The sequence below is a fragment of the Nicotiana tabacum genome, chromosome 7 (genome assembly GCF_000715075.1).
Source record: "Nicotiana tabacum cultivar K326 chromosome 7, ASM71507v2, whole genome shotgun sequence".
Lineage (NCBI taxonomy): Eukaryota > Viridiplantae > Streptophyta > Magnoliopsida > Solanales > Solanaceae > Nicotiana > Nicotiana tabacum.
Genome location: NC_134086.1, coordinates 77,295,329 through 77,322,112, shown reverse-complemented (window position 1 = coordinate 77,322,112; position 26,784 = coordinate 77,295,329).

Genomic DNA, 26,784 nt, shown 5'->3' with positions numbered 1-26,784 from the left:
CGTAGCCTTAGTATGTCCTAGACCCCTTTTGTTACTGTTGTGGTTTTCATACATTTTGAACATTGTTTGGGAAGACATGGTCCACTTTAAGTTTTTTCCCAATTTAAACTTGGCCTTATCCAGATTTTCTTGAAGTATCCTAGCCTTTTCAGATTCAACTAGAAGTTTTTTATTAGCTTCTTTAGTTCACTCTCTATTTTCTCCTGTATATTAGTGGCTAGGTCCTTACCTTTATTTGGAGCATTGAGCAATTTATTTTTCTCAGTTTTTAAGGCAACCTTTTCAACTTCTAACAAAAGAATCTGGTCATTGAGATCAACTACAAAGACTTTAATATTTTCTCTACTTATTTTCAAATCTTTGTGTTCAAACCTAAGTCATGCATAGTCATTTATTAACTGTTCCTTTTATTCAGAAATTTGTAGGTATGCATCAATCAAGACACCTAACAAGAAAATCAATTTCTTTTTAGAGTAGGTATAGATTTTATCTTCGATATCTTGAAAGCTTAACTCAGGTTCTTCTTCCTCATCAGCATCAAAGTCCGAATCACTATCATCCGTGGCCATCAATGATTGATGTTCATCTTCACTTACATCATAATTATCATTAGACTCATTAGTTGAGGATGATTGCATGGCAGCTAGTGCTCGTTTTACAGTTTTGTCCATTGCCTTATTTATCATTCTTCGTTTAGGAATCTGGTCTCTCTTCTGTTGGTTTCCCTTGTTAGGATTGTTCTTCCTTCACTCAAGTTCCCATAAGGGGTAGTCTTTAATGAACTGATCTTTCTTTCAACACGTGTTGTTGTTATTCTTCCCCACGGCTTTGGATTTAGATGAACTATCTTTTTTCAAGAATCTACCTTTCCTTTTTTCTTGCTGGAAACATATAGTGAGCCATGCCATATTATCTTCTTCAATAACATATTTTTGAGTGGTCTTAAGCACCAAGTGCTTAGCCTTATGAGTTTAGCAGTTTGTCGATTAAGGTGATCCTGATGGAGCTTTAACTCATAAGTTTCCAAGTTTCTAATGAGGTCATTAAGGGTCATAGTATTCAAGTTTCTTGCTTCAGTAATTGCATTAAACTTGTTGTCCCACGAAGGGAGAAATATGCTCAGAATTTTTCTTACAATTTTGTTACGAGGAATAACTTCTCCAATAATTATTAGTTCATTGATGGCTGATGCGAGCCTAGTATGCATCTACATGATAGTTTTCCCCTCTTTCATCTTGAAAAATTCATATTGTCTAGTAACATATAAATCATTGACTTTTTCACTTGAGAGGTACCTTCGTGAGCATATGCAAAGTATCCCACATAGGCTTTGTGTCACGACCCGAACTGATGGGCCGCGACCGGCACCCGGTACCTTACTCAACCGAGTACCAACGTAATGTATCTTTCTAATTACATCATTATATACACGTGACATACGATCCTAGTAGGCCAACATAATTATTTATAAACTCAAACATAGGCCGACAAGGTTGTACAATCTTTTACGTATACGACATATATCTACAAGCCTCTAAGAATACATAAATGTTATAGAGGTCAGGATAGAGTCCCGCCATATCACACAATACACGTCTAAATTATACTAACCAAACAAGTAACTCAGAAGCAAATGGAGCGCACCAACATCTTCCGCTGAGCTGATAACCTACTTGGAGGGCTCTCGACCTATCTATCGGGACCTGCGGGCATGAAACGCAGCATCCCCCGGTAAAAGAGACGTCAGTACGAATAATATACCGAGTATGTAAGGCATATAAGTAAGTACATCAAAGACATGGAAGAAATATAGAGTACATGACTCAACCTGCAAGTCTGAATAACTTTGTAAATCAAAAATTACTTTTAGCGTCATGCATGTGCGTATGAATGTCATGTTGTGCATAGGTACATGTTTCATAACATTATCAGCCTCTGAGGGCATCCCATCATATCATATCGGCCACTGTGGGCAAAATCATCATCGTATACCAGCTGATCAGGTGGTGGTGCGTATATAACGCCATAACCTTTCCCATATCCCATATACATATATATACATACATATAAACGCGTATATAACGTTGTTTGAATACATACATATATATGCATATATAACGCCATTTATATACACACATATATACACATATATAACACTATTTGAATCATATTTCAGCCACTGTGGGCAACATCATCATCAAATACCAGCTGATTAGGTGGTGGTGCGTATATAATGCCGTAACCTTTTCCCATATCCCATATACATATATTTACATATATACGCATATATAACGCCATCTGGTCATGGGTCAATGCACATGAATGCAATGCATAAAAAGTACGTCAATAAAATCATTCGGAATGTCATAAGACCATTTTGCCTCTAAGTAATATCATAAAGTAAAATCTTTTCAACTTTCGTTTTTTTTCTGAGACCCATGAACAGATGATAAGATATTATAACACACGAAAATTCAAGAACACAGATATCTCTAATACTTCTATGAATAGAGTCATTCATATAATTTGTGCATTTGCACGTTCCAATCGTGTCGTATGGATCATGTCAAAAGAAAGAAGGGATAGCCTTAACATACCTGTTCCCGAAATTATTTGAACGAATCTACTTTTGCCAAATATGGGCGAAATTCTGCTTCGAAGCTCTCGAATTTCAGAAACAGAATTTATAGCTCTTTGAAATTAAAATATTGGCTAAAATTGAATTGATGGATGAATTATTCCCTGACTGAAGCTAGCTTTAGCGTTTTCTATTTGAACCTAAAAGACCAAAATGACTTTTAATAATGGATGTCAAAGACAAAAATGTCTTTTTTAACCCCAAGACTAAAATGATATTAAGTCTAATTTTGACAATAGTTGGCTTATGTTACTGCCACCTATATACAAATTAATATGGATCATGCTTAAGTAATGGCCTTTCTGCCACATTTTTCTTGGGAGAAGGGATTTTATCTTCCACTTATTAGGTAACCGGGTAATGTCCGGTTACCCGATAATTAACCAATTACCCGCAAAATTTAAAACTTATTCTATTTATTTTCAAAATACTTCATATATACTTTATATATTATACTACCGTGGTCATATGGCACCTTACATGGTACTAGTTTATAATTATCAGATATTATCGCCCGACCTGTATTTTATCCCAAATTGGCCACTTTCAACGAAACTCTTTTTTTTAATTTGTGTACCTCTTTATCCTTCATAACACTTATTTATCGCTTGATATAAATAGCGTATTACTTATAATCCCAAAATAAAACTCATTCCCGAATTTGCGTCGATTAATCTTACGATGAAGCTTTATCGTACGACGACGCTTTAATATACGAAAATGCGAAATATAATATCTCATTTTCATACTTTCATCATTTTACTTATGGCATACTTTCACGCACGAAAACCTGGGGTATAACACTTTGTATCTCTGCAAGTAGAGGTTCTGTTATATTCATCCGGACCAATTCCACAAATCAGAATCTTCTCAGCTTTGGCATTCTTTTGAACTATTTTAACATCTTCTTCTGAATATTTTTCTCTTGGCTTTGGTCTAGTGGGCACACCCTTGTCATCAAACATCATGGGAATCTTTGGTCCCTTCTCAATGATGTCCCAAAGTTTCATGTCTTCTCCTTCCAAGAAATCACGCCTCTTTTCCTTCTACCATCCATAGTATTTCCGATTAAACAATAGTGGCATGACGGTTGATTGTCCTTCTTGAGCATTTGGTGGTGAAACCATTGTAGATCCTTTCAAGGTGTTAACTTCTTATCAAAGAAACCGCTCTAATACTAATTATTATTTTAGACTACACCTAGACACAAGAAAGAGGGTTGAATTATGTCGTACCAGATTTTCATGTTTTCAAAGAACATGGTTCTTTCAACTATTCAAACAGATACAAGTAAAAATAATTACAGAAAAATAATCAACACAGAGATTTTTTAAGTGAAACCCTCCGTATTCAAGGGAGTAACAACCATGACCTACCACTAGGATTTTCCTTAAATCTCACTAAACTTCAAAGAGTAGTTTTAGGTTATAACTTTATAACCGTGGGGACTAACTCTAGTACCTTAACCCCTACAATTAATCCAATAAGGCAGGTCACTTACAATAACCTATACACAGTAACAATAATAACAACAAGGAAGGAGCAACAATAAATGAAATTGATTTATGAAAATAAGATCAATCCTCGCAATCAGAGAACCTACAATAATCGATCTCATAATTTCATATAACAAAGCTAGAAACCAACACAGTAACAACAACAAATTCAACATACATAACCCGTTGCGGCACACAACCTGATACCACGTACAAACATAATCTTCCCTTATTCCACCATAACATCATTTATCAAAATCAAAAATCACATATAAAATTCGTTGAGACGCGCAACCCGATCCCACCATATCATCAGAATCAGTATCATAATCCTCCCTTATTTTGCCAGATCATGATTTATTAATAACAAGTATTACGTACACAACCATTGCGGCGCGTAACTGATCCCACCATATCATCATAATCAATATCAAAATACTCCCTTATTCCACCATATCATAATTGTTGCGGCGTGCAACCCGATCCATAAACAATTTTAAATCCAATAGTTCAACTACAAGAATCTCTACAATTGAAGAATATGAAAGCAAAGTAATAAAGGAACCACATACTAATCAAAGGATTTCTCCAAAAACTACAAACAACAAGACAAGTCAAGTAGGCGACAATTAAGGTGTGCAAGTAAGACAATTGCGGCAAGTAGAAATTAACCACGGAGTCTAGAAAGGACAAGCATTTCAATACAAGAGTAAATAGATGACAAGTAACAAGTTACAGCATAGAAAGCTATTAAAACATGTAGCAGTTATGAAATAGAATGAGATAATTAATGAAATACGGGAAAACATGAAAACAACTATTTTGACGGCGTATATACACCCGTCACCTCACATATGCTCTATCACACACGTATTTCACATAACATATAGTTCAAGGGTCTTTAATTTCCTCAAATCAAGGTTGGACCCAACACTTACCTCACTCTGCAACTCAAGCAATCAACCAACCACGACCTTGCCTTTTGAAGAAGCCTCCAAACCAACCAAATCTAGCCTTTTTGTTGATTAAATGATTCAAAATAAGCTTTAGCAACTACCTAAAAATTAAAGAGATTTAAATTAGATCATTTTTAAAAAAGTCAACCCCGGGTCCGTTTGGTCATAATCGAGATTCAGACTAAAATCCAATTACTCATTCATCCCCGAGCCCAATTATATGATTTGTTCGAAATCCGACACCAATTCGAGGTCTAAATCTCAATTTTGCAAAAATTTCCAAATCTACCCAAATTCCTAATTTCTACCATGAGAAACCTAAATTTGATGTTAAAATCTCATGAAATGTAATGATTAATTGAAAAGAAATGGATTAAAGTCACTTATCAATGAATTTAAAAAGAAAAGCCTCTAGGAAAATCGCCTATAGTGTGTTTAGGATTGATAGATTGTGAGAAATGAGCTAAATTCTGTTTTTTCCTCTTTTACCCAGCTGCGGATGCCGTGTCTCGTTTGAAATTGCGACCATCGCAAATGCGACATTTGTTTTGCAAATGCGAACCCAGAGCCCTCTCAACTGCGACCAAACACTATGCAAAAGCGAAGCAGTACCCAGTATCCAATTATTGCAATTGCGACCACATCCTTCGCAATTGCGAAAGTATAGTGTCCGCAAATGCGAGGTTCACCCAGCCTATCCCATGCTTACTAATGCGAACCATTTAAGTGTCCGAATTGTCACGACCCAAACCGATGGGCCGTGATGGGCACCCGGTGCCTTACTCAACCGAGTACCAATGTAATGTACCTTTCTTATTACATCAACATGGGTAAATGGTCCGTATGAGGTAATAAGAATAAAATATGAGGGAACACTCGACATAAAATGACCCAAACTTATATACTGACTTATACATATGACAAACGGGCCTATAAGGCCAAAAATCACTCGTACAATGAACATAGGCCGATATGACCATACAATCTTTTATGTACATGAAATCTATCTACAAGCCTCTAAGAATACATAATTTTCATAAAGGCCGGGATATCGTCCCGCCATACCAAACAATATACGTCTAAATCGTACTAACCAAACAAGCAACTCTGTAGCGAATGGAGCATACCAACATCTTTCGCTGAGCTTATAGCCGACTTGGAGGGCTCTCAACCTATCTATGGGGACCTGCGGACATGAAACGCAGTGTCCCCAAGCAAAAGGGACGTCAGTACGAATGATGTACTGAGTATGTAAGACACATAAATAAGTACATAACAGACATGGAAGAAATATAGAGTAAATGACTCAACCTGTAAATCTGGATAACTTTGCAAATCATGAAATAATTATAGTGTCATGCATATGCGTATGAATGTCATGTCATCCATAGGTACATGTTTCATAACATCATCAGGCCTCTAAGGGCATCCCATCATATCATCTCGTCCACTGTGGAAAAAATCATCAATATATACCAGCTGATTAGGTAGTGGTGCGTATATAACGTCATAACCTTTCCCATATCCCATATACATATATATACATATATATACGCATATGTCATCTGGTCATGGGTCAATGTGCATATATAAATTTATGAAATGCATATGAAATATGTCAATAAAATCTCTCGGTACGTGATAAGGCCAGTATGCCTCTGATTAATATCATGAAATAAATTTTACCAACTTACATATTTTTGAGACCTATGAACAGATATATGAGTCCACCAAACTATAGAGCACCTGATACTTTATGAGTTTCTACTGAGAATACTTATGAAGCAGTAAGTAAAAGAGATAAGGGATTTTTACGTGGAAAATCTCACACAGGGGGACAAAAACCATGACCTACACTTGTAGGCTTTCAACTTCACTAACTTGTAATCTCACTATTACAAGCCACTTTGTAATAACTCTATTACAAAGACTTCAACTTAATTAACTTGTGATACTCTTACCATAAGCCACTTTGTAACTCCTAGTTACAAGGACTTTAAACTTATGACTAAACCTAGTCACAACATAAACTCAGAAAGTTTACGGATTTTGGGTTTCCTAAAACATAGATTCTATGAAAGTAAGATAGGAGTTACAATGAAGAACAAATAGCTAGATTACAACTCAACTGCAGATACAGATAGACTCATTGTGAAGCTGATCCTTTAGTGGAGTTGTCTTCTTATTCTTGACAAACCAGTGACTTCAATGTCGGATAAACGCTTTAATGCTTGAGAGAATATCACTAAATGCACAAGTGAATATGTTGTGCCTTGCACCAGGTTGTTATACCACAAAAGACATCACAATGGTGATGTCAATTCTTGGTACACGCTTCTTCCCAATTAGAAGTGACTGCTGCACTATCTGCTGCACTGTCACGTGTACAGTTGTGGTCAGTCACTTTCTGCAGTTGCGTTCCAGCTGTATAGTTGACTTGCACTTCTGTCAGAGAACCCTAAGGGACCAGGTCACTATTGTTTTCCTCATTGTAACAGTTGTGTTTCGGACAGTCACTTTCTGTTGTTACGTTCCAGCTGTATAGTTGACTTGTACTTTTGTCGGAGAACCATAAGGGACCAGGTCCCTGTTATGTTCTTCCTTGTGGATGTTCACTCATTTGCTGGAGATCAGACTGGACATTGTTAATTTGAAATGTATACCAGGTGGGTCAGGTTCTCTATCTGGTTCTTGACAACAAGTTTGTTATATCATTAAAACATAAGAAATAGAAGGCAAAGACAGTGAAAACCCATCAAATATGACACATGGGAAAATAGGAATATACACATCTCTAGCATTTCTACGAATAGAGTAATTTATGAAAGTTGTGCATTTTCTCATTTCGTTTGTATCATATAGATCATGCAAAAAACGAAAGAAGGGATAGACTTAACATACCTGGACCTATTCTCATGACAATTCTTTTAACATACGTCTTTTGCGAAGAACACATAACGGTAGATCAAAGCAGGGAAAAATCTGTATAATATTCCTGAGAAAGATTGTATTGTACTCCCTCCGAATTACGTCTCACACTCCTCTAGCATTGTGAAATTCATATGAATTCATTTGTTAAGAATTACTCCATTAGAAGTATTCAGCGTTGCGTCGCTACCAGCACTATCGGGGTTGCCATACCAAGTAGCTCTAGTAGACGACTAGTGAGTGGCAGAGGTGGTCAAATTGAAATGTTTAGCTCTAAAGCTGAAGCACGAATTGGTGAAACAAACTAAAGCAATCAAAATATGTGAAACAATGACCGAATGTGAGATGGTGAATAAGGCCATGTTCTTTAGCTTGCTTCCCAAATGAAGTAGCACAAGATTATCACTACTTCTTTAATTTGTAATGATATTACTAGGGAAAGTATTTGGTAACGTGACCGATCTTCTTTAATTCACATTCCCCAAATAACACATCAACCAAGATGGTTATCCAAAAGACCCTTATATGGCAACTTAAGCCTTTTGACTCATCATGCATATTTATGCCACTTGGCTTGGCTTAATGCCATGTGGCAGCCCAAAAATTATTTTTCTCCACTTAATTAAGAATTATCTCAAATTACTTAAAATACTACTTACTTTTAGCACATTTTATACACCGTAGTATCATGGTCATATAGTACCTTGTATGGCACTAGTCCATAAATATCGGGTATTTTAGCTCGACTATATTTTATTCCAAAATGACAAACTTTGACGAAATTCATTTTTTCGATTCGCGTACCCTCTCACCTTCACGAATTTACTTATTACTTGTTTGAAATAGCATAATACTTATAATCCCAAAATAAATCTCATTCTCGAATTTACGTCGATTAACTTATGATGAAGCTTCAACGTATGAAAATGCGGAACATAACATCTAATTTTCGATCGTATATCAATTTACTTATGCGTACTTCAATGTACGAACATATGGGGTGTAACATCATTCCCCCCTTTGGAACATTCGTCCTCTAATGTTGACTGATGCACTTATTATTTACATCACTTATGTCTTTTGAATACTTTAGTACTCTCCTTAACATCTAGGAAACTGCTCTGTGAATAAATTCAAAGGTCAGGACATTTCCCCCTTTAGGCCTCTTTCTCAAAGTATGACTTGTGGTCAAAATCCTTCCAATCTCGTAACTGTTTCTATCTTCTATTATGCAGCCTGTACAACTCTGATCTTGTAAATGCATCTATGCGACTTTTCTCCCTTTTTCCTCAAGCTTGTAGCCAATTTCTAGGATTCACTTTTTTTTACATATGCAAAGCTTGATAAGAGGTCCCAATAAGCACCTATGGGTATACTAAAGTTCTTCATTCGGTACTTTGTTAAACTCACGAATATTGCTATACCTTATTTCGTTTATCCATCTGTATGACTTTACTGCACCCAGGTAGGTCATACTATACCATAACTCTTACCTCGATTTATCCTTACTGAGGTCTGCTACCAACTCCCAGTTCTTTCGTTGCCTATCCCATATATATAAATCCAAGTCCTTTAATGTTTTCTCATTACTGTTCATCTTAAGAATGACGGCCAAATCTCATCTCATTACATTGAGGAACATTTGAAGTGATTTTCTTGACCGACTTGGGGGAGATACTATACTTCCATAACCGTATTTCATAGTATCCCAATGTGATTCACCTTAAGTGGGTAAATTAATCCTGTACAATTAATGAATCCCTTTCTTCAAATCATTACTCAATTGAAGGCCCAAACATCGTCCTTTACCTACCATAATTACACCCTTATTCTACTATCAGGGTAGAATTCCATCTCTTTTAAATGCTACTTACTATGAGTAACTCCTTTTAGTTCATTCAAGCTATACTAAGCTTTTTATAACTTGGAGAAATCATCAACTCTCTTATTTTCATGGGCTTAATCCCGAGAACTTATCTGTTTCTCTTCACCTTCTCACTCGTGCTTTTTTGTCCTTATTCCTGTCTTCCTTAACCTTGTTGCTTTACCATACCTTAGCTTGCGTCCTACATATGTCTATTTATACTACTCACAACCTTCCTTCAACTTGCTTGCATCATAGATTTCCTTATGTCATTCTGGAACCTCAAGCGAGACATCACATCACCTCTAACTCTTCTTTACTCTCTTAATTAGCCTCCTCAATACCTAGAAACCATAGGCTGGAGGACATGCCACTGACGACGCTGCTATCATCCTTGGATACTGAATCCCCCCACTTCTAGCCTTCTATTCGAAGGATGCACTATTCACAACCTCCTACATTTGAGTATCGCATATGTTGTTCACCTCTACCTTACTTACCTTAAAATTTTGCATCATATCTTATATCCCTTTCATGAACTTTCTTTCCACATAGGTATAATTCACATCCATAACTTGAAGCTTTATTATAATACTTGCACCTCTAGCGTATACATAATCCGATGAGAGCTTTATACTGACTTTTTATGAGGCTGGTGTTCTTCTGATGCACTTATAGAATATGGCTATTATACTATCTCTCTTATACCTCTGATATTTAAGAGTGATCATGCAATGTTCTCAATCATGAGGTCTATAATTTTCTGGGTCTAATAATCAGACTCCCGATTTACTTAGTTGATGTAACTCTTTATTTTCCTCTTCCCTCTGACCAACCTTTATGTAGGCTTAAGCTATCTTCCGATTTGCTGCTCCTGGTATTAGTTATTACTTTAGCCTTTCATGGACACTATGGAATATCCGTGATGCTATCATCTAACAATTCAATCCTTTGTCTTTGCCCTGGGCCCAATTCTTTATTTTAACTTATACCGGAGTCTACCATGTCTGTATGATTGTCAACATATATGCTGCATGTATAAAACTCAAAACTCTTAAGTGCATTCATAACATAATTATCTTCCGGATCATTGATCGAATAATTTCTTTCGTTCCTTCTCAAATTTCTTTAATTGCAAGTTCTACCACTTTGTTGCGTTCATACTTGGCTTATCCTTTTTCCCACACATGCCAGAATTTTCGTGCAACTCATATGATCTCGAATAGTAATTTTGATTTACTTCCCGTTCATTAGCCACGGTAGGTGCCACTTTCTTATGGAGTGCAATCAATGTTGTAGTGAGACTCTTGTTACAAGGCCATTTCTTCCTTAGGTCACTCTGGTTAGGTTGAAGCTTTCTTCCTTATTTTTTTAGCTAGTCTTTCGTTGTTGTACTTTAGGGAGAACCCTCTGACTCTTGTAAAGCTTCTAGCTTATTACATCATATACTCGACGAACTTTTTGATATCCCTCCTCAACTATAATTATCCATGGTTACTTACTTCCATTCCCTTGTTCTTGTAGGGTTGCTTTGAACATGATATTTTGACTATCTTCCCAGTGGCACTCTTTTTTATTTCCGTAATACTCATACAATATCTTTAGCTATCCCAACTCCTATACGAATATTTCCCAAGGGTTCCGATGTCATATCTGTGAGACTGAACTGCCCATGTTGGGGTTCACTATGTTTATTTTGAATTGATCGGTTGATTTGTCTTTATCCTCTTGCCTAAACATAACTGGGCTCTTCCTGAATCAACTGCTAACTACTCGTTGTCCATTCTCATATCAATATTTCGAGTAATCTTTATTGGGTTATTCCTTTTGTCTTAACTTGCCTCTCGCATTGGTTCCTTATTTATCAAATACATCCCGGGTTGGAACCTTGCTTTCTTTCCTTGACATCGTACTTACATAATGTTCTGCAAATACAACATACCTGTAGGATTTAGATAAGTGCAATCTTATCCCTTTCTCAGTCTTATCACATTCTTCCTTTATTATTCCATAGTTACTACAACTACTTAATTTCGACTTAATGCCACATCACTCCATATTCCCCCCTTTAGGAAAGTACTAAGAGTATGGCGTCTTTTCACATCATCGATGACCTTTAATCGCCTAGCGGTAATCCTTCTATACAAAGGATAACAAAATTCCTTACTCTTGAGGGTGACACTTAGTGTAACTGGTACATACAGTTCCTTAAGCTTAATGTTGCTCGCTTTAGGGAAGCGTCTTCCTGAATGACCATTCTCTGAATTTCTCATGAATCTTCATAGGTTTTCCATTCTATTATTGACAGAACACAATCTAAAATTCTCATGATGCCGACCATTATCAAATCACTCAGTCACTAATTCATGTTTAGTTTATCTTGCTCACCATTCCATATTGATTTCTATTACTTTGGGGTCTAACTTTTCCTTTTCGTAATCAAGTTGGAGTCACAAACTTATTTCTTGAAATGAGGTTATGACTTTATGGCCTATATTCTTTTATTGTCTCAAGGCCTGTATCCTCTCGCATTTTCCTTCACTTGACTATAAACTCTGTTATACTGCCATCTTTTTTATCTTCCGTTGTCATCCATGTATCACATCTTGCTCTTAATGCTTCATTAACTCTCTTCTTATTTCTTGCTAACATTATCTCTATCACATTATTCTGAAAACTTCAACAAGATATTATTTTGCTTTTAGCTCCCCTTCGCTTCATTCACTGGCTCTTCGGGTTGCCTAGCATTATCTTTCTACTAGAGATCGGAGCCATACTAAGATAATATTTATCCCTTCAAGGCTTCCAGTGCCTATATTTATAGCACTCATATCTAGCTGTACTATTTTAGAATGTACCATCTGGGTATCTCACAAGGAGATCTATTAGCACATTTGCAATATCCTTCAAAAATGTCAACTAACACAAATAATCCATTCCCCATTTTGAGTTAATCTAACCCCAGCCGGATCCTGATATCCCGTCCTTTTCTCAAACTACTTATATTAGCTTCCATATGACATAAATGAGATGGGTGTGGCCATTTGTACGTACCTCTTATTATTGTTGAAGGTAACTCAATTCCTCTGCTTGAATTTGTAAACACTGATAATCTTCATTAACTAGGCGCCTTGTACCCTTCTTTGTCTTGCTTCTTTTACTTGTTGAAACTTGTATCTATCTACGGAATCAATCATTGCCTTTCACCACAAGGATGGATAGATATTCTTGCCTTAAGCCTCCTTATCAAGAGGCTTATATGTCTTAGTACGTACATAATCTACTGAAGACCTTACATTTACTCATCATAAGCATCATGAAAAATAGAGTTCCTCTAACTCAATTGTTCCACATCTATATCTATTACTAACCGTCTTTTTAGATATAGGCATCACCGTATTATGAATAAGATAGAGTTTAGGAGTTTGAATTCTTATAAATGAGCTCTATCACACGATCTAGAGTAAGAAGAAAGAGTGACAGTCCTAAATTCCCTGTAGCCTCCTGCTTATAAGTGTGGTGCACAACACACCCGTAAACAAGACTCTACTAGACACTGCTTGTAGACTCTCTATGACAGAATTGCTCTGATATCACTTTTATCACGACCCAAACCGATGGGCCGCGACGGGCACCCGGTGCCTTACTCAACCGAGTACCAACTTAATGTATCTTTATTATTGCATCAACTTGGGTAAATGGTCCGTATGAGATAAAAATAATAAAACATGAGGGAACACTCGACATAAAATGACCCAACCTAATATACTGACTTATAATTATGACATACAGGCCTATAAGGCCGAAATAATCACTCGTACGCTGAACATAGGCCGACAAGGCCATACAATCTTTTACGTACATGACATCTGTCTGCAAGCCTCTAAGAATACATAATTTTTGTAAAGGTTAGGACAGAGTCCTACCATACTAAACAATACATGTCTAAATCGTACTAACCAAATAAGCAAATCCGAAGCAAATGGAGCTACCAACATCTTCCGCTGAGCTGATAGCCTACTTGGAAGGATCTTGACCTGTCTATCGGGACCTGCGGGCATGAAACACAACGTCCCCAAGCAAAAGGAATGTCATTACGAATAATTTACCGAGTATGCAAGGCATATAAATAAGTACATAACAGACATGGAAGAAATATAGAGTAAATAACTCAACTTGTAAGTCTGGATAACTCTGCAAATGATGAAATAATTATAGTGTCATGCATATACGTATGAATGTCATGTCATGCATAAGTAAATTTTTCATAACATCATCAGGCCTCTAAGGGCATCCCATCATAGCATCTCAGCAAATATGGGCAAAATCATCAACATATACTAGATGATCGGGTTGTGGTGCGTATATAACACCATAACCTTTCCCATATATATATATATATATATATATATATATATATATATATATATAACGTCATCTGGTCATGGGTCAATGTGCATGTATAAATGTATGAACTGCATATGAAATACGTTAATAAATCTCTCGGTACGTCAGAAGTCCATTATGCCTCTGATTAATATCATGAAATAAATTTTACCAACTTACATATTTTTGATACCCATGAACAGATGATAGACTAATATGACACATGGGAGAATAGGAATATACCTATCTCTAGCATTTCTATGAATAGAGTAATTTATGGAAGTTGTGCATTTTCTCATTTCGCTTGTGTCGTATAGATCATGCAAAAAAAAAGAAGGGATAGCCTTAACATACCTGGAGCGATTCTCTTGACAATTGCTCTAACACACGTCTTTTGTGAAAAACACATAACGGTGGATCGAAGTAGAAAAAAATCCGTATGATATTCCTGAGAAAGATTGTACTTTGCTCCCTCCGAATTGCGTCTCACACTGCTATAGCATTGTGAAATTTATATGAATTAATTCATTGAGAATTCCTCCGTTAGAAGTATCCAGCATTGCATAGCTACCAGCACCATCGGGGCTGCCATACCAAGTAGCTTCTGCAGACAACCAGTGAGTGGCAGAGGTGGTCAAATTGAAATGTTTAGCTTTGAAGCTGAAGCACGGATTGGTGAAACAAACTAAAGCAATCAGAATATGTGAAAGAATGACCGAATGTGAGATGGTGAATAAGGCCATGTTCTTTAGCTTGCTTCCCAAATGATATAGCACTAGATTATCACTACTTCTTTAATTTGTAATGATATTACTAGGGAAAAGTGTTTGGTAACGTGGCTGATCTTCTTTAATTCACATTCCCCAAATAAGACATCAACCAAGGTGGTTATCCAAAAGAACCTTATGTGGCAACTTAAGCCTTTTGACTTATCATGTATATTTATGCCACTTGGCTTGGCTTAATGCCATGTGGCAGCCCAAAAATTATTCCTATCCACTTAAATAAGAATTATCTAAAATTACTTAAAATACTACTTATTTTTAGCATATTGTATACACCGTATTATCATGGTCATGTAGTACCTTGTATGACACTATTCTATAAATACCGGGTATTTTAGCTCAGCCGTATTTTATTCCAAAATGACAAACTTTGACGAAATTTATTTTCTTCGATTCGCTTACCCTATCACCTTCACGAATTTACTTATTACTTATTTGAAATAGCATAATACTTATAATCCCAAAATAAATCTCATTCCTGAACTTACGTTGATTAACTTATGATAAAATTTCAACGTATGAAAATGCGGAACGTAACATCTCATTTCCGATCGTATATCAATTTACTTATGGCGTACTTCCATGTACAAAAATATGGGGGGTATAGAATCATGTAACATCTGAAAAATGAGATCTGCAGCACATCACCGGCACTAGTACTACACCAGCAGACTTCACCTATCTAAAACTCACCCAAGCCCCTCGGGCTCTAACCAACATGCACACAAGTGTAATAACATCATACAAACTTGGTCGCACCATAAAATCACTAAAATAACATCTAAATCTATGAATAAATCCTCAAAAGGAATGAACTTTCAAAGTGAAACTCAAGAAGACTAGAATCACGTTTAAGTGCCCTAATCGTGTCACATCAATTCTGAATTAAACTAAATTTTGCATACAAGTTTCAAATAGCAATATGGAACCAGTCCGGTTTTAACATCAAAATCCGAATCCGTTAGCTAAGAAGCCAACTTTCGGTCAAATCTTAAAATTCTTCAACTTTCAAAAATGCTAGTTTTCGGCAAAATAAGTCAAAACAAGTTAGGGACTTTCAAATTCAATTCTAGGCATATGCTCAAGTCCCAAATCATTATACGGGCCCACCAAGACCATCAAATCACTGACCCAGTTCCATTTACATAAAATGTTGACCATAGTCAACTCAAGTCGTTTAAAAGACAAAAATTCACATTTTTAAAAAAAAATCACATAAATTTTTTGGAAAAAGACTCGAACTGTGCATACAAATCTAGGATGCTAAATAGAGCTAGTCGAGATCTCGGAATACAAAAATAAAGGCTAAAGCTCAAATTGGCCTATCGGGTCATCATACTAGTTCTTCAGTTTGTTAGCTTGAATCTTCAAAAGTATCTTTTTTGTTGTGATTTATATTATCATAACTATTCTCAGTTATTTCTCCCAATAATAGTAGTTTGAAGTGCGGCCAAAAATCCTGTTTTATAGTTGCAAGGTTGACCAAAAATCTTCAACAATTAATGCTCCAAATCCTAGAATATTTCTGTTAAGGATCTCCTATTTAGACTAGGTTTCCTTAATTGTTTCCAACTCTTCAATCACTTTTTCTATACATGTCTTTTCCCATAAATACAAATTCCTATTGGTGAATGAAGTCCTCCAATACACATATTCCTTTTACGACATGGACCTAATCTTCTGGGAATTCCAACTCATATGGGAATGCTGGCGTTCCACGTTCGATCATTATTCTGCTACTGATTTGCTATGAACATGATATTCATCTCTCTATTTTACATATCAGTCTAGTACCATACCAGCCTGGAACATAAAATCTGGTTCTCAAATACGTTTGTTAATCATCAAAACATAACTTCAAGCCCAGCTGAACAAAACTTTTTAAGATAACCAATATTATGATTCATCAGCTAAATGATAGGGCAGCCTGTAATGATCCGACTGGTCATTTTCAGCAATTGCACTTCGCTCGATTATTTGAGGGAATGAGTAGCTCCTTATAAAGTATTATGACTTATGTGAATCGTCGGTTTTGGTTTTCAGGTTATTCGGAATTGATTTGGAAGAATGATTCTCAAATATAAGCTTTAAATTTTAAAGATTTGACCAAGTTTTGACTTTTTAGAATTTGACCTTGGATTGAATTTTTGATGGTTACGTCATCTCCGTTGGATGATTTTGGACTTAGGAGCGCATCCGAATTGTGGATTGGAAATCCGTAGTAGAATTTTGCTTGAAATAGCGAAAGTTGGAATTTTGGAAAGTTTTATCGGGAGTGCACTTTTTGATATCGGGATCGGATTATGATTCCAAAAATTGGAGCAAGTCCATAATGTCGAATGTGACTTGTGTGCAAAATTTTAGGTCAATCGGACGTGATTTGGTAGGTTTCGGCATCGGTTGTGGAAGTTTGAAGTTTCAAGTTTATTGATTTCGAATTGAGGTGTGATTCGTCGTTTCGATGTTGTTATGTGTAGTTTGAGGCATCAAGTAGGTCTGTGTTACGTTATGGGACTTGTTGGTATGTTCGAACAGGGTCCCAAGGGGCTCGGGTGAGTTTCAGATAGGTTTGGGTTGTGTTGCGCTCGTTTTTTATGTTTCGACGTTGTTTTTCAAGCATAAATGGTGCTACATTAAGTAAATGAGCTCCGATTTCTGTTTTTTTAAGTATTAGATTCGTATCGCAATTATGGAGCCATAGCAAAAAGAATTGTCGAATTTGGACATCGTATGAGGATTTTATGGTCATTTTACTAAGAATTGGGTTGCTAGATTTTTCAGATTAATTACGCAATTGCCACTGAATTAGTATTTAAAAATCTCTACTATTTTCAAATATTAAAACCAACATATCTCCTTCAATATAAGGTCAAATAGAGTGATTCAAGGGCCTAACTTGACTAAACTTTTACAAGCAATCTATTGGAGGCATCAAAAGTGAGTTTTGGGATCGTTTGCCACAAAAAACGAGGCAAAATAACTAGCATAAAAATATATAAAACAAGGATTTGTTCGTTTGGTCATATTTTGAGTTGGGGAGCTCGGATTTGGGCGATCTTAGAGGCGATTTTCATCATATGCATTGGGGTAAGTGTTCTCTACTCAGTTTTGGTTATATTTCATAAATCCATCTTCGTTTTTGGCATTTGATTGATGATTTCAAAGTGAAATTTGGGAGTTTTTGCCTAAAGTTTCATAAAGTAAAATTTTAAGTTTTGAACATCGATTCAGAGTCAGAATTGGATGAAACTAATATGGTGCGACTCATAATTAAATGTGTTGTTGAATTTTATGAGTTTTGTCAGGTTCCGAGATGCGGGCCCGAGTTGGGCTTTTTGGTCGATTTTGGGCTTTTGATTAAAGATTTGACCTTTTTCCATTGGGATTGGTTGCTTTAGCATTGTTTGATGTACTTGAGGTATTTTCGGTTAGTTTCGAGCAGTTCGGAGGTCGGAACGTGTGAGATGGCATTTTTGGAGCATCGTTTGGCTTGCTTGGTATTGGAATTAGCTTGTTTGAGGTAAGTAATGATTGTAAATCTAGTCCTGAGGGTATGAAACCCCAGATTTCACATTATTTTACTGTTTTGAGGTGATGCACATGCTAGGTGACGGGCTTGTGGGCGTGCACCATTAGGGATTGTGACTTGATCCGGCCCGTAGCAACTATAATTTGCGTATTTGGTTGAAACTATATGATACTTATGTGTTTTAGGAAGAGTTTCTATATATTGGGCTAAATGCCATGTTTGGGCCTTGTGCCAGAGTTGTTTGGACCCTTAGCGGCCATTTTCTTAGTATCCTCTCACTATCATTTTGATTAAAAATCTATACTCAGTTATGTTATACTTACTGATTTCATAACTCGCTCTTTATTACTCTGCTTTGATTAATAAAAGTGTTATTTTGGTATGTTTTACTAATAGCCCGAGTGGCTTGAGAGGTTTATGATTGAGTAAGCATGAGGGCCTATTTTCTGAGGATATTTATGGGATCGGGCTAAACGCCGCAGTATGTTGCTATTGATTAATGATTTTGTGAGACCGAGGGCCTAATTGATTTATGCCACGAGGTGGCTTGTTATAGCGCTTGGGCTGTAGGAGCCCCTCCGAAGTCTGTACATCCCTAGTGAGCGTGGGTACCCTGAGTGAGTGATATGATGTTTTGCCAGAGGGGCTATTCTTGATTCATGTTGTGCCTGATGGGCTGTTTACGAGTGATTGTGAGGTATACCCGAGGGGTTGTATATGGGTGACAGTGATGTTTTCCCGAGGGGCTGTTTATGATTCATATTTGCCCGAGGGACTGTATATGCGTGATGTTTGCCCGAGGGGCTGTATACGAGTGAGTCTTGCCCGAAGGGCTAATTATGTTTTCATCATTTTTACTCATTATTTTTATCACTTCGTTTGAAACTAATGAAAGATGTTTTAAATGGTTTTACCGAAATTGGATTTAAATGAACTGAGTTGATTCAAAATCCTGATTTTAAAAGCCTGTTATATTCTACGGAGATTTTATGATATGAATTGTATATCTATTATTGCTCGTTACTACTTCTCAGTCTTTATTTACCTTTATTACTTCCTGAGTTGGCGTACTCACATTACTCCTTGCACCTTGTGTGCAGATCCAAGGGTTGTTGGACGTGCTAGTGAGTGTTGTTTTCATCCATCGTGGATCTGTTGGAGTTAGCAATGTAGTTGCATCGTGATTGCAACCTTGCTCTTCTCCCTCTTATCTTCTTATAGATGTTATTAGTTGGTTTCCAGATTGTAGTAGTCTTAGTATTATCAAACTGTTCTTAGTAGATGCTCATGACTAGTGACACCTCGATGTTGGGCTATTCTTTCCGCACTTTTGTTTGATTTAAACATTTATGAAGGTTTACTGTTAAATGGCTTTGATTTTATCATATTAATGAGAATATTGATTGTTTTTTCTAATGTGTCGGCTTGCCTAGTACCATGATAGGCGCCATCACGACATGGTAGATTTGGGTCATGACAAGTTGGTATCAGAGCCTAGGCTACATAGGTCTCACAAGTCATGAGCAGGTTTAGTAGAGTCTCGTGGATCGGTACGGAGACGTTTGTACTTATCTTCGAGAGGCTACAGAACCTTTCGAAAATACCACATTCTTGAATTCTTATCGTGCGATAATGATTTATCTTAAAATGTAACTCTTTAAATTCCTTCCATATGATTTATCTTGAGCCGGGCCTTTGCCTGTAGCTGAGCACTAAGGTGTTGATTGTGTGAGCGCGTGCTTTTGGATTTATATGTTCGGTAGTGTCCCTATTAGTGGAAGTGATGGATGGATGGCTACGCAATAAGTATGATGTGACTGCAAGATGTGTTCATATGATTTGAATGTGACGAGAAGGGTCTGCGTGAGGGTAGAAAGAATTATTTGGTGCTTGATTTTCATCTTGATTTGATGAATAGCCCCGAGTTATGGGTGTGTTGAAGGATCTTTTCATGTTGTTTAGTTAGGGAGTGAAGTAGATTTCATGTGGTGATATGAGTTCAGTCTTAGGAAGATTAAGTGATTGTGTGATGTTTATGACAATGGAAGGGTATGAAGAGATGTTAGTTTGAGGCGAAGCAGGTGGGTTATCTCCTGCGGGGTGTCCTGAGGGCATGTGATCCCTATGTTGTTTGTTGGATGTCCTCTTTTAACAGTGAAATATGTGTGTTTCAACTTGAGTTTGGATCGCTTGTGAGAGTGGGCTTGACTATTATGAGGGTGAATGCAAGATTTGCAGATAATTTGAAGTACTAGATGGTTTGTGTTGCACGAGCTTATGAAGGATTTAGTTTAATCTCACTATGGTATTATGGCAGTAATAGAGTATGGGCATTGTGAGCTTTTATGCGTTTTGATCTATGGCTTTGAGCCAAGTGGGGAGTCTTCTATTGATATGTTGATTGCACGACTAAGTGTCGTATTAGTTTCAGTTTGAGGTATACTGGTGAACCAGTTATGACTTGCAGAGGTTGAGATCAAGGATGACTCAAGTAAAGGGAATTTCTGGATACGATTTGTATTAGGTTTTATGAGTATATGAGAATCATGGAATGATTTGAGTTATTATTGGAGAAGGATGTAATGTGCGTGGAGCATAAATTTATCTGGCTGCTTAGAAGGACGGGTTACTTCCTAGGGTGTTGGAGTGCTAATAGAGCACAGGTCGTTCGGACCGTTTGATCAGTCTAATTGAGACCTGAGTAGAATGGATGACTCTCGAGAATGTTCTGACGGATTCAAGATTTATATGTAATAATTGGGAATTCTTCAAAATGTGTATGTGGCTAAAAGTTGAGAGTTACATTGGATGGTGTCGAGGCTCGCAGTATTTCTACATCGTTGTGGATTCTACATTTCAGTATTAGGAAAGTAAGATGAACAACTTGAAATTCATAGAAGGTCTCTTTGGAATGGGTACCTCGATTGTGGTACTTTTGGGGTGCTTAAGAGAGCATTCAGTGGCTTATGAGCCTTAGGGCAGTGTGATTTTATTGTGAGCACGTGATTTTTGTTTACGCGACAATCACTCCAAAAGAAATCAAAATAATAACAAATGGTCTCGCCGTACAATTTTTGGAATTTACGTGACATTTTTTGGTAGTTATTTGTGGTTCTGTCCATTCTTATTTAGTCTTATCAAACAAAAAATACAAAATATATATGTCGTGTGTAATTAAACCATAATTCGGTTATTAAAAGGAAAATCACAAATAATATGCATCTTTTATTCTATTTGTCGCCATGGTGTGATTTTACCTATTTCAATATTTTAATATGTGTGATAATTGTGTTAAGTGCTAATAAATGAGTGTTTAATTTCATTTTTAATTAGGTGTTGTGTTTTAAAATTAGAAAATAAAAGAGAAGAGTGCAAATTGGTTTAAAAATTGGATTGGGCCTGTTTTCTTTTTAATTTGAGGCCCAAAAGCAGCCCAAGGCAGCCGGTCCAAGCAACCCATCTCCCAAACCACCAAAAAGACGTAGTTTGACACAAAAACTACGTCGTTTCAAGGATAATCCATCTTAGCCGTTCAAACCAGGTCGATCTAACGGCCCTCGTCCCATCTCCCTTACCCATTACTTAACCCGACCCAATGAAACCCGGTTTGATCCGTTCCAGCATAAGACCAAACGACCCCGTTTCATATAGTTAAAGTAATCCAAACCGTTGATCTCATCAGATCCAACGGCTTGGATCCACTCACCTACCCCGTATATAAGCCCATCCCTCTTACCCCACGCCCCCAAGCCAGACCCCCCCTGCCCTTAGGTCGTCTTCACCAGACCCAAACCCTTTTAGAACCCTAGCACCGCCCCTGTGCACCTTCACCATAAACCCGGCGGCAACGATGCCGGTGACCACCATCTTAACACCCTAGGACCTCCTCGACCCCCTGAACACAGATCCACTAGCCGTGGGTCTCGAATCTTCCCCCACCATCTCGAATCTTCATTTGAAGATTCGAGCCGGACCTCGATCTACACCGACCTACCCCAAATTCATACCAGGTATCCCCTTGACCTTCTTCGTGACCAAACCAAGCTTGGTTTGGTCCGAATTTACCCACAAATCCCAAAACCCCAAATCTGAAGATTCAAACCCTAGAACACAAGAATTTGTGGAGTCTGTTTGGATTTAAACGAAAGTTTGGGGTCTAGTAGACCCTAATCGAAGTGTTCTCGGTCAAGAACACCTCGGTTAGGATTTGTTCGACTTCAAACGAGCAAATTAAGCTTGGGCCTGGGTCATCTGTGTTTATGTTTTTCTTGTTTGTTCACTGTTCCCTTTTGTTATCTATTTAGTCTAGATTAGTTTATCGGCATGTTTATTTAGTTTGTTTGTTTATTTTGGGATTTCTGTTGTCAGTTGTTCTCCATCTCCATAAGACCTGTTATTTGGTCGATTGTTTATTCTGTTATGTTGAATCCGTATAGTAGTATACATATTTCAATATGATTAACATCGTCGAATCAATAATGCCTGGTTTTTCCCTGTATCGTGCAAAATTGTCAAGAATACTTCATGCCCTATTTGTATTATTTGTTTAATCGACTGATTGTTCTACGTTATAATTAATATAGTCGATTAGATAAACGTCGTCGATTAGTTTCATAGGACTGAATGTTCAAATGTCCTGATTCCTGATAACTTCATTTTATTTGATCGAACCATTGTCGATTAGCTGGTTGTTTGAAAACTATCTGTGAATGATTTGTTAGCTATAATACAATAGTTGGAATTCAGTTAGGATAATTTGTTGAATTTGAACTCCCATAAGTTCAGAATTTCATTTTTTGTTGAAGTTGGGATAAAACAGTAATGGTCAGGGGTTTTAAAAGGTTTGGTTTGGGGTTATAAAATTCTAAAATGCTTAAAGGCAAGTTGAGCAGACAATAAGGTACTAAAACATTGATTCAACTAATGGAATTAATTGACCAATAGTGGAATTAATGACATATTGAGTGCCTTTAATGGCTGGAAATCAGAAAAACATGGCAATTTGTAGTTCTTTAATGAATTAGGGTCAATTGGACAGCATGTGCTGTCAGGATACATTTCTGCTGCCCATGTTTGGTTTAGTTTAATAAAATGATAAAGGCATTTTAATAATGAAAATAGTTTTTGTCAGGGGAATCTCATGGGAGGGGTTTTATTTTTAAATGGTTGAGTGAAAAAACAGGAGGAGATGGGAGGGAGTTTTGAATGGTTTAACAGGCTGTAGATGGTCTGAGGGAAGGATATAAAAGAGAAGGGTCTCGATTAGTTAAGGGAGGTTGTTTTCCAGATATAAAAACAGTCCTAAAAAGAGAACAAAATTCAGTTTTTTTGGTTGGCAACATAATTCCACCAGGCTTTGGTTTAGTTTGAAGTCTCAAGTAGTTGATACTATCTTCTGGTTTAACTCCAATTCATTGAAACTTCCTATGCAATCTATTGGTCCAACCTTGGTTTGAGTTCGAGTCCATCTTGAGTTTTGCATGCTGTTTGTGGCTGCTTGGTTTTCACAAATCTTCTCGGGTTTCGTTTGAGTTGTTCCTGGTGCACTTTGTCACTGCCACTGTTGTTGTATTTATTATTGTTGCTGCCTTTCCTGTTTGTTGCTACTGATGATTTCTCTACCTTCTGTTTCTTCTGTTGTATTCAACATCCAGGTACACGCTTCTGAAACTATGGATTGATGTACGTTTGAATTGGAAGTTGAGTTGAAGTAAACAAAGAAATGAATCGTTCACCTACTTTCACAATACCTGTGTTTCAAATGTAGCAATAGGATTAAAATGATTCATTTGGTTCGTATTTGCTTGGACTCATTCTAATCGCATTTGTCTTTTTTGTATAAATTGGGGTGTACCTGAACCAATATGGACTGTTAAGTAGTATTTTGTTATATTGGTTAGACATATGTCCATGTGTTTTAGCAATTTAGTTTGGTTGGTGATGATAACATAATACAGAATATTAGCAGGCATTTGTATGTATCCCGTTGGATCTTTGAACTGTTTTGCCATGGCCCGATTCAGTTTGATTTCAACGCATATGTCAAGCAAATTTCATATCACGTTAGTTAATGCTAATGGATTAACCATTAATGTCAACTCTCTCGTTTGAATTCCCTGTTTCAATATAGGTTTAATAGTGTAGTTTAATAATTAATGTTAGCATCGGCTCACCATGTAAATAAAGCGGCTATTAACTCTATAGAATCGACAGGTTTTTACATATTAGGGAATACGAATCAATGGTGCGGGGTTAAGAGATTTAATCTAATAGGCGTGAATCTAGCAAGATGGCTAAAATTTAGATCTAATAAACTTTCGAATAAGCACATAGACTCAAGGTTGATGTTTATTTTGACTAGTCGAAAACAATTATTGGTCTATCCACATAATTATGTGAAGTTAATCTAGTTATAGAATAATTAATCTTCTTTGAATATATTATTTTGTCGATTTTGTATTCACTTATAATTCCAAATTTTAAGTAATATTCTTTTCTGTTAACATTTGTCTTAATCTAGTATGTAAAATGATGTGCTTGTAGCATGTAACTAAATAAGATCTTCCTTTCGCTCTCTCTTATTTTTAGAAACAAAATTAACGGAAATGTAGTCTTTTAGGATACCTTTTAAAATAAATGAGATGAGCCTTGCTAAATAAAAATGCACAAACCGCGGGGCCCTCATAAATGTACATGTTAAATACTTAGAATCCGGGATGGGTTATTTAGCGAATTTCATGACCCTCCCCAAAAATAACGTGATAGTCTCTTTAGGCGCATTTCAATAAAATTATATTCTTAAGCTCGGGTGCGCATTTATGTGGCCCAAATTCAAATCTCAACGGAGTTGAAGTGTGTTAACAACTACGGGTGCATTGATTGTGACGTGGTTCGAGATGCATTTTCACGACGTTGCAATTCTATAAAAATAAATGATAATAATAAAAGCGGTTTAAACTTAATAAAAGCACATAAGTCACAACATGTATTTAAATCAGATATTTAGCCATTATAACAATTTAAGCGACCGTGCTAGAACCACGGGATTCGAGGGTGCCTAACACCTTCCCTCGGGTCAACAGAATTCCTTACTTAGAATTTCTGGTTAGCAGACTTCATTTGGAAAAGTCGACAATTTCCTCGATTTGGGATTCAAGATAAACCGGTGACTTGGGACACCAAAAACCAAACCTTTCCCAAATGGCGACTCTAAATTAAATAAATAATCCCATTTCGAATATTGTCACTTAAATTGGAAAAACTCCCTCGCACATTTAACCCTTCGGGGCCGGACGCGCAAAAAGGAGGTGTGACAGCTCTGGCGACTCTGCTGGGGAAATTTTTACCCAGAACCTCTGGTTCAGGGTTCAAGAATTCGAGCTTAGAATAATTGTTATATTTGGCTTTATTATCTGATCTTTATTACATGTTTCGGCATAACGTGATAAAAGTTGTCTTTTACCGCTTTGATATTATCTGAACTGTATATAAACTGTGCCGAAACCCTTCTCTTCTTACCTCCGGGGAGAAGCTCGCTGGTCGAGACTCCCTATTTTGTTAGTGTCAATACCTGAAATAAGAAAGAGGCCGGACAAGTTACAAAGTCGGACGATCTCGCGGGTCCCCGGTACATAGCCCCCTCCTCGACTCGAGTTGTCCGCTCGGGTACACAGTCTAGAACATACACCCAGGTTATAAACCTAGTATAACAAAACCTCATGCCGGATCCCTAGTAGGAACGCTTATTTGCATCATGTTGCATTTGACATAGGGGACTCAACACAGGGGTTGAGTCCGTCTAGGACAGGCAACCTGAAATGAAAAGACCATCCTGCTGCATCCCGTTTGTTTTGCGCATTTATTGGCTTCAGTTCTGCATGCTGACCGGTTTCTAAAAAAAAAAATTTTAAAAAAAAAATAGCAGCGTAGGGAGATAATTACTTATTTTTGGAAAAATAAAACCAATGTCCAAGTAGTGTCAAAACCTGGTCGGAACTTTCTTTAAAAAAACAAAAAGAAAAAAAAAACAAAATTTGTCTTTTAGTTTGATTTATTAAAAAAACATATAAAAAATTTCCTTTTAATCACTTCCAAAATCCAAAAAATATATATTGATTTAAAAGTAAAAAAAGAAGAAGGAAAATTCAAAATTCAAAAAAATGTTGTTTCTTTTGTAGTATCTCTTTTATAAGTTCAGACTAA